Raw genomic sequence first — 10,730 nt, forward strand, 5'->3', positions numbered from 1 at the left:
AATCCCCCCCGTAGACCAACCCCCACCCCCCAGTCACGGCCAAGTATGCAGGGGGAAGTAGTTAGGGGGAGGAGGGGTAGCTATTCTTGGACTAAAACATATTCCACGGGAATCAATCTAGGGTAGTTTGCTGGTCATGACAGTAAGGGTTGGCACTGGTGTAGAAACGGCAAAGGGTTAAAGACAAGATACCGATTTAGAGAGGTTTTAATGTCCAATGACCATGCACACATTTAGCTCTTAAAAATGTACTTCTTGAAAGTATTGATTGGATACATCTGTGCAAGGATCCTTGTTAGAAAAAGAAGGGGGGGAGATTGCGATGAAGAATAGAAACAGAGCTACTTCATTTGACTCTGCGTCATTTAGTGTCAGTCAGGAAACTTTGCCTCGGAGTCAGCTAGGTCTAAAAGCAACAACCTCACCTCAACAGCAACCCTAACCAACCTCTTACATCAACCCTAACCAACCTCTTACATCAACCCTAACCAACCTCTTACATCAACCCTAACCAACCTCTTACATCAACCCTAACCAACCTCTTACATCAACCCTAACCAACCTCTTACATCAACCCTAACCAACCTCTTACATCAACCCTAACCAACCTCTTACATCTTGCCAAAAGGAGCCGCGTTTTCACTACCACAGCCTCAGTTTTATCACTTTGGTTTGATTGAGAAAGGTACATGAAGACATATATACATATATATAACACACACACACACACACACACACACACACACACACACACACACGTCGTTAGGGTACAGAGGAGTGACCATCACAACTCTACAGGCCAGCTGGGTTTTTTCCTTTTTATTTTCTTTCATTTCTGTATTTTTACTCAGTGTGCCATGCTTTTTTTTACACCCTCCCTCCCTCCCTCCCTCTCCTGAAGGCTGGAAGCAGTGAACCCCATGGTACTGTTGTGTATTTTGCTGTGTAATTCTCGTCAGCTTTCTTTTTTCTTTTTTTTTTAATACAGTTATTAACCCACTGTGGGGGAGCTGGGCGGGGGAGAACGATGGAGAAAGGGATGAAGGAGAGGAGAGGAATGGAGGGAGACGGTTGTGGCACTATCAATTGTGTGACTGGAGTGTATGTTTTTTTCCGGCCCACCTTGATATACTACCTGACCTCCTCTGTTGCTCCCTCCCTCCCTCCCTCTTTCTTCTCCTCCCTCCCTCCCTCTTTCTTCTCCTCCCTCCCTCCCTATATACTCATTTGACCAAAATGACAGCAAAAAGAAGACGAGCTTGATGCTTGTTGTGGATAGAAAAAAAGGAAAAGAAAAGAAAAAAGTATTTTTCATGGTACGTCTTGTTGGTGTAAACTCAGTGCAAGGATGATGAATATGATATATTTGTTGGTACAGAAAAGTAGTCGGTACAGAAAACCTGTTTTTCTTTCCCAATGTGGAACGACCTTCGTCTTAACTGGTGCAGTGGGGCTGTGTCTAGAGTCAACCGCTGTGTGATGATCAAGAACATTGCTGACTGACGACACTGTAACTCACCCTCCGGCTGTGCTGCGTTCTGTCGGGCTGTGCATCATTTGGATTTTGGATTTTTTGTTTGTTTTCATTTAACCCCAAAAGAAAAAAATATAATTTTAGAAGGTCATGACAACATGTGCTAAAGCAGCCATTTATATATATATATATATATATATATATATATATATATATATATATATATATATATATATATATATATATTAGGTTTTTTAGTTTTTGTTTTTTTTCTGGTTTGTTTTGAATTGCTAGGGGTTTGTTTTGATTTGGCTATAGGCTTCACAGGCAGCGCTTGTGTCTCTGAGTCAAGCCCTACAAACTAGATTGACCTGTAGGAAAGCTTGACACAAGGCCTCTCTGATTAACAAGTCTTACCTCTAATCAGTGCAATCACCAGTTGACTGCATTAACCAAGGACCTGCTGTCATCCTACTCAAGTTGTGTTTGATCTAGTTGATAAGCCTCTCCTACCCCCTACTGACATGTTGTGTACCAGGGGAGACTAGTGGAGGCTGAAATCGGAAGATAGGCTCATTGTAATGCATGGAATGGAATGAGGAATGGTATCAAACACACGTTATTCTTCATTCCATTCCAAGTATTCCTCTTATTTCTATCTCCACCAGCCTCCACTGATGTGTATCTACATTCTTAAAAGGAAGAACTTCTGTGGAAGAACCCTTTGTGGAGGGTTGATGTAAAAACAGTTCTTCATAGCGTTATCCTGCAGGAACAGCCAAAGAACCCTTTTTGGTTGTAGGTAGAACCTTTTTGGTTCGCAGAGTGAACCATGCTCTGGAGGGATAACCCACGTTCAATGTTTAGATGTGAGGAAATTGAGAAAAAGTGAAACTACGTAATATATACTGAAAACTAAAGGTACTGCATACATATGCAAATTCTATTTTTTTTCTCTCCTTTTTTTGTACCTAGTTTACAGAGCTAAAAATAATCTCTTTTTTTTTTTTTGGTGTTGTGTTGAATTTGGTTGAACTCTTAAAGACAGGGGTTAGGGATCCAGAAGGAAGCGATACAGAAGAGGCCGACCCAGAACCTTTTTTCAGAGTACGTAGAACATTTTTGCAGTTTTGTAAAAAGAAAAGATAAAAAAAAACCTCTGCCTATTGATTTGGAACTATTACATTTTATTTGCTGCTGTGTAGTACAAATAATAATTGGAATGCTGTTGATGGCAACCATGATGATGATGATGATGATGATGAAGGTGTTGTCATTGCCATGCTACCTGTGTTTTTTTTTCAGAATTGAATGCTGTTGTTAGCTTTACAGAACGGAAAGAGTTTAAACTGTGGAGGTGTGTGTACTCTCGTATGTGCATTATTTCTGCTAGGTACGTACGTCCGATACGAAAAGAGGAAAAAAAAAAAAAAAGATATTCTGATTAAAGCTGTTCATGGCAGAATCCTCCTGTACATATAGAAATACAGTTGCGTTGTTTTTTCATGTTAATTGCGTTTTTAAGGCGCCTTTTTCCCGTTTTCTTTTTTTTTTTCTTTTTTTTTCTTTCTCTCTGTTTCTTCTGGAGGGAAAGAGGGAAAGTGGGGGGTTATAGCTGAGGAATTTTGAGCATTGGCATAGTGTTTATATTTATCTGACTTTTTTGCTTTCGATAGAGCTATTGCAATAAAAATGTGTTCATGTACTCCTATTGCCTCAGTCGTCCCTCATTATACTGCGTGTGTGTGTGTGTGTTGACGGATGGACTGACTCTTCTATGTCTTTTCCCAGAAAGTGAACAATAACTTTCTGACCTCTGAAAGAGACAGGGATCATAAGTAATTCGCAAAAATCCTAGAATTCTAATGCAGAAGTGATGCTGCCACAGTTATGAGGTCAGAGGTCAGGCCTATTTGCCTCTAAAAGCTTACAGCAGTGATAATACTATAGGATTTGCTACTAAATACGCCCTGGATCAGTTCTTCTGTTTTGTTTTGAGAGTAGATGTGTAATTCAAATGACATAAAGATACAGTATGTGGCCAGATTTGCTTTCATAGTGTGACAATTACTCAGTTATTTTTCCCTGAACTGTAGTTTATCTCCTTCAGGCAGCTCTCTTCTGACTAACCCTGTCGTCCCAAAGTCCACTAGCCAGGGGAAACAGCCTCTCCACTGTCAACAACAAGCTAAAGTCCAGTCCACTCACAGTCACCGGGCCACCGGCCAGTCAGTCAGCTGAGTTAGCCAGCTTTGATCAGCCACATGGGATGGGAGACCTGGCTCTAAACACTGTTTAGCTGTGTCCTAATTCCCCCACCCTTCTCCCTGCAGTGTGCACGTGTTCACTCCCCTACATGGGTTTAAAAGGGAATGGATTGTTGTAAGGGCCCTAATGTGACAAATGATGTGCTTTTAAATCAATGTGAACAGGGGCTTTTGGGAACATTTGAGAAACCCCAGCCTACAGCTCACCGTAATAGCCTTAGCCTAGATTCCAACATAGACCTGTGTGTGTGTGTGTGTGTGTGTGTGTGTGTGTTATAAGTTACTATATGTTTGCTTTGGCAATGTAAGATGGTGTCTTTTCATGCCAATAAAGAATATCGAATTGAATTTAAGTTAATTGACAGAGAGAGTGAGAGACAGAGAGAGGGAGCGAGACAGGGGGCAGAGAGTGAGAGAGAGAGATTGGTGTCTTTGTGTCAGCACAGTGGGTGACACGCCACACAACAAGAGAGAGAAAGCGACAGAGAGAGAGAGAGAGGAGTATCTGTCGTTTCTGTGGTCTCTGTCCACTCCCCTCTGGTTTGTTTATGTCATCTTCTAACTGTCCACCAACAAGGAGTGTTAGTTCATTAGAAACCTATCTATGATCCTGTGTGGGTCCGGTGGAGCTGAGTTCCATGGCTGACAGCTGTAGTGTGTTAGGAGAGATAACAGGCTTGTGGATGGGATCAGACCTGGATAAGAACAACTTAGGGGATCACTGGTTTTGAGCCATAGTCTGTACTTACAACACCGTTAGGTCAACCCCCATTGCTGGATTTTCATCCCGGGTCCCCATGAAACTTTCTACCATTGGACCACAGAGGTCATGGACCAATAAAAATCTGAAGTAAAACATTATCCATCTTAAAAAACAGCCTGTTGCTGAACAGTACACCCTGCAGCTCTCCAGACCAGGAGCAAGGCTGGCCAGTGGCTGTCTGGCTGGCCAGAAGCCTCCCTGCTTCTTAGGTGATCAGCTGGGTTCTGCAGACAGACACGAGTAGAACCCTGGAGAACTGGGGGTGGTTCCCCTCCTGACCTGACAGAACATCTGGTGCTGTACATAGATTAGATTCAACTTTATTGTCATTGTGCAGAGTACAAGTACAGAGACAACGAAATGCAGTATATAGGAATATACTGCATATATACTGCACATAGGAATGCGATGATGATGATGAGTTCTTCTCAGACTTGCCTGTTGAAATAAGAGTAAATATGTGGAGATATGTGGGCCTACTCCTCCCCAGATTGTTGCTGTCGGAAGCGTCTTATCAGCTGACTGGCATGGTGAGATAATGAATAGGCAACCATCTCCACCTACCAGGGGAGGCTGGTGAAAGTGGTCTTAGTCTTAGCTTGGTCTCAATGCTATCCAGCATGTTCTTCTCAGGGGAGGCTGGCATTGTCTTACGACAGGTGGCATCATTCCCACGCAAGCCTTGACCGACCTGTCTTGTAGGACGTGGAACCAATCTTCAGATCTAATTTGTGAGATTCATGTGCCCTCCCATTGCTTTCAATGGGACTGCTACTTATGTTACAAAGCCATGAAACTGAATATATATTGTTTGTTACTGTTGTTTGAAGTCACTTTTGGAATAATTATATGCACTGTTAAGTTTGCACAGCTGTGGGTAAAGCACCCGTTTCGTTTCATGTGAAATGTGAGTTGCTCAGCTGGCTGGCTCACTGAATAATCTATGCTAGTTTTCATGTACATTTTCAAACTAAATAACTGCTGCATCTTCAACCACCAAAGTCCTTTGCTAGTTTCAAGGTCATGTAAATAAGAATTTCGCTGGAGAAAAACAGAAAATAGAAAATTAGAAAATAATTGACACATTTATTGTTTCAGTTACGAGTAGTCTGCACACTGTAACCAAGGTAACATATGACAGCACATTTTAGCCGGGCTACTTTTGATCTAACCTTGTCCCCAGGCTATTTGGCTGGAAGTATCTGGGAATAAGACTAGTTTTGATCTATCCCATGACCGTTTGCGAGATACCAGACAGATCATTACAGAAGGAGTCACGCTATTGGACGTGAGACAATGGGGAGGCTAGTGGAGGTAGAAGAGGAGGGGCTCATTGCAATGCATGGAACGGAATGAGGAATGGTATCAAACATGTGGTATGGCCATATAGTAGAAACACTGAGAACTCATTCTGACCGGATCATTAAGAGGACATTACTCGGAACTGGAATGCTGCCCGTTCTAGTAATTCTAATTCAACATGCTGGGTCAAGTGCTAAAAGAAGACATGGGATCTCTCCTTCCTCTTTCCATTACGGAACTACTGACCTCTTCTCTTTTCATTTCATCAACATGCCTCACTCTCCCCCATCCTCTTTCCCTCTCCACTCCCTCTCTCTCTCTCTCTCTCTCTCTCTCTCTCTCTCTCTCTCTCTCTCTCTCTCTCTCTCTCTCTCTCTCTCTCTCTCCCTCTCTCTCTCTCTCTCTCTCTCTCTCTCCCTCTCTCTCTCCCTCTCTCTCAATTGCTCTAGGGTAGGAGAATCTGAGGCTGAATATGATAGTGTATCTGGGATGTGGAAGGCGAAGGCGGTGAGGGAGGAGCTTTCACTTTCCAGGGAAAGCTCCTTCATCGTGGGGAGACGAGGCTCTTTACCCAACCCCTCTACCCAGCCCTCTACCCCTGCAGGTCCACAACCACAGATGGGCATGGAGGTATGGCCTGACGTGGTTCGTGTGTGTGTGTGTGTGTGTGTGTGTGTGTGTGTGTGTGTGTGTGTGTGAGCTTGCAGCATATTTACTTTGACATACCGACTACTAACTAACTACTACTATACGTACGTATGTGTGTCTGTGCATGTGTGTGCATGTGTTTGTGTGTGTACTGTATGTGTGTCTGCATGCATACTGTATGTGTGTGTCTGACGCAGGTCAGGCCTGGGGTCTTGGGGGTTGTTAGGGGGTATCAGGGGGCATTTCAACACTACCATGTGATTGGTGGAGTTTAATTACCAATATAAGCAGTGGGTAGCTTAGGGCCTCAGGAGAGGTAGGCCAGTATGTGCAACCGACAAGTGTGTGTGTGTGTGTGTGTGTGTGTGTGTGTGTGTGTGTATATATATGTATGTATGCGTCTAATGTGTCTAATTTGACAATAGGTAAGGTTGTGAACAATATTACATTTGTGTCAGTGTGCGTCTCTCTCTCCACACACACACACACACACACACACACACACACACACACACACACACTCAGCAATGTGTGTTGATATCTCCCATGTGTATGGATTAGTAAGGTGTGTGGAACATTCACAACCATTAGCAGACCTCTGTCCTTCCTGGGAAGACACCTCTGCCCTGACCATTCACTCCTGGGTCATTTCCTGGCTCCTCCTTGGGACTGTCCATTAGAGCCTTGACTCTCCCAGTATGTGACTCCCTCTCCTGGGGTGTCTCCCTATGTGACCTCCTCTGTATGTGACTCCCTCTCCTGGGGTGTCTCCCTATGTGACCTCCTCTGTATGTGACTCCCTCTCCTGGGGTGTCTCCCTATGTGACCTCCTCTGTATGTGACTCCCTCTCCTGGGGTGTCTCCCTATGTGACCTCCTCTGTATGTGACTCCCTCTCCTGGGGTGTCTCCCTATGTGACCTCCTCTGTATGTGACTCCCTCTCCTGGGGTGTCTCCCTATGTGACCTCCTCTGTATGTGACTCCCTCTCCTGGGGTGTCTCCCGATGTGACCTCCTCTGTATGTGACTCCCTCTCCTGGGGTGTCTCCCGATGTGACCTCCTCTGTATGTGACTCCCTCTCCTGGGGTGTCTCCCTATGTGACCTCCTCTGTATGTAACTCCCTCTCCTCTTTGTCTCCCCCTCAATGTGTCTCCTTCCCTTGCTTCCTGTCTCAAATGTACTTGCTGCTGTTTGAAATGTTTCAAATGCTTGTTTTTTTGTTGTTGTTGTTGTGTATGTTTTTTGCATCGGGAAGACACATTTCATGTTTCTTGTGAGCGTGAGTAATAAATAACTTTGTTTGGCCTTTGTTTTGAGTGTCTGTCCATCATGAGATAATCTGGTCTCGACATAGTCTGTGCGTGCCTGCGTGCCTGTGTGCCTGCGTGCCTGCGTGCCTGCGTGCCTGCGTGCCTGCGTGCCTGTGTGCCTGCGCGTGTGTGTGTGGAGGCTATGGTCACCCATGAAAGGACATCCCAGGTGCTACAGTATACATCATTGACAATTCTGTTTTTGTACAAAACCACTGCCATAGTCGAGGACATACTTATTTTGACTGTTAAAGCAAGGCTACATGTTCTGCCAAGTATAACTTATCACTTTGGTATCCTGTGAGTCATGAGCCTTTTTGTATTATGCACGTTGATGTACATCAAATGGAGTCAGTGGCACATAATGTAACATGAATGGCTACCATGCATACAAAGGCAGGTTAGACAGGTGTCACCATCAGCAGTCACAAGCATTCCCATGTTATGACAAGTTGGTTCAGTGAGAATGATGACAAGGTGCCAACTGAGTGTGCCAGCTGAACCTGATATAGTTGTTGTGTATCAAAGCCAAAGAGGGGTGACCCTATCAGAAATAGGCTGCTCATTCAACCTTTACATGGATGAAGCCTTTTCTACAGTACAAAGCTGTTAAAATATCAGGCCCGAATGACATTTATTAATGGCCTTGGCTTCAGGTGTCAGCTAGTCATACTGATATTTGGCAGCCTTGGACATGTGCATTGCCTGACTGTGTGCCACTTGCAAAGTTCAGGCCTCCCAAAGAAGAAAAAGCCAAAAAGCTTGCAATATATTGCTCTGTCAGCTCTTTTGGGAAGCTTAGCGTGTGTGGACAAGAAGGTGCTTCTTGTATCTATGATATCTGTGACCTTTTATATTTTGGGTTCTTTAAAGTAATGCTTTACTGTGAAGCCAAATACAGGATTCGTGTGTGTGTGTGTGTGTGTGTGTGTGTGTGTGTGTGTGTGTGTGTGTGTGTGTGTGTGTGTGTGTGTGTGTGCACGCTTGTTTGTGTGCATGCTTGCATGCATGCGTATGCGTACGATTGTCCCTGTATGATCCCAAACCATGGTTATCTCCCAACTAAATACCGCAAGCCTCTTAACCTTCCTCCACCTGACAGAACACAGCTCTGACCTCACACCCTCAGACACGCCAGGAATATAGAAGGCAATGCAGCTTTAACAATTAACCATCCACTACAATTTGTTGTGTGTGTGTCTAATTCACCCATTTGCAGAAATAGCCACACAGTCTATATGGTACATCCATTTTTGGACTTTCAAATGAATGATTTATAGCCATTGATTCTTGAAGAATATAACATATAAATTCCTTGTGAGCTTAGTTCTGTCTTACCCCATCAGAACCCAAAATATAAGATTGTTTTACTTCATTGTTTGTAAACAAACACTGTATAGCTTCAAAACATAGTTAAAACTATAATGTTGATCTCATGGATGGTCAGTCCTTGCATCGATCTATGAATTTGAGAGTGGTTCCATTTCTCCAACCATGTCCCTCAGCTGTTTACCAAAAGAAAGTGGTGGGGTGACGGCTTTGTTGTTGCTGTTGTTTGAATCCCAGATTTCCTCTTTAACGTCACAAGACAATAGCCTCAAAATAGACAATAGGCCTAGCAGGCATCTTCCTTCCTTGTGTTTACTGTAATTGCTTAACTGAAGACATTACTGTATACCAGCAACATTAGTATTAGTGACCCACCCACCCCATTGATGGACTCTTCCTTTATCTTGCCCAGTGCCAGAGAAGGAGGGCTAATACTGGACCTCTCCACACACTACCGTATATCCACTAAGCCTTACTTATGGCCTGATAATTGATCTGATTGTAACATTAAAGTTGTGTTGTCAGAGGGAGTATGTGAGGACAGGCAGTGTCACTGGCCGATGGAGGATGGAGGATGGAGGATGGAGGGTGGTGATCCACTGGTGACCACACAGGATGAGGACGATGGAGAATAGGATATAGAGAAGAAAGAATTAATCTGTAAATTAGTAGCCCCTATTAGATCGGGGACTTGTGATTAGTCTATTTGGGACTTGTGTAGCTTTAGGGACTAAAACAGCTTAGCAAATTAGCCGTCTTATTGTAGTTACACTCACTGAGCACTTTATAAGGAACACTATACTAATACTGAGTAGGGCCTCCCTTTATTAGGAACACTATACTAATACTGAGTAGGGCCTCCCTTTATAAGGAACACTATACTAATACTGAGTAGGGCCTCCCTTTATTAGGAACACTATACTAATACTGGGTAGGGCCTCCCTTTATTAGAAACACTATACTAATACTGAGTAGGGTCTCCCTTTATTAGGAACACTATACTAATACTGAGTAGGGCCTCCCTTTATTAGGAACACTATACTAATACTGAGTAGGGTCTCCCTTTATTAGGAACACTATACTAATACTGAGTAGGGCCTCCCTTTATAAGGAACACTATACTAATACTGAGTAGGGCCTCCCTTTATTAGGAACACTATACTAATACTGGGTAGGGCCTCCCTTTATTAGGAACACTATACTAATACTGAGTAGGGTCTCCCTTTATTAGGAACACTATACTAATACTGAGTAGGGCCTCCCTTTGCTCCCAAAACAGCCTCAAGATGTTGGAAACATTCCTTTGAGATTCTGGTCTATGATGACATGATTGCATCACGCAATTCCTGCAGATTTTTCAGGTGCACTTTCAAGCTCATTGTCATGGTCATGAAACCAGTTTGAGACGACTTTTGCTTTGTGACATGGTGCGTTATCATGCTGGAAGTAGCCATTAGAAGATGGGTAAATTGTGGCCATGAAGGGATGCACATGGTCAGCAACAAGACTCAAATAGGCTGTGGCATTCAAGCGATGATTGATTGGTATTAACGGGCCCAAAGTGTGCCAAGAAAACATTCCCCACACCATTACACCACCTTCACCATGAAGAGGTGTACAGGTGTTCCTAATAAAG

This window comes from Argentina silus, assembly GCF_951799395.1.
Source record: "Argentina silus genome assembly, chromosome: 1".
Lineage (NCBI taxonomy): Eukaryota > Metazoa > Chordata > Actinopteri > Argentiniformes > Argentinidae > Argentina > Argentina silus.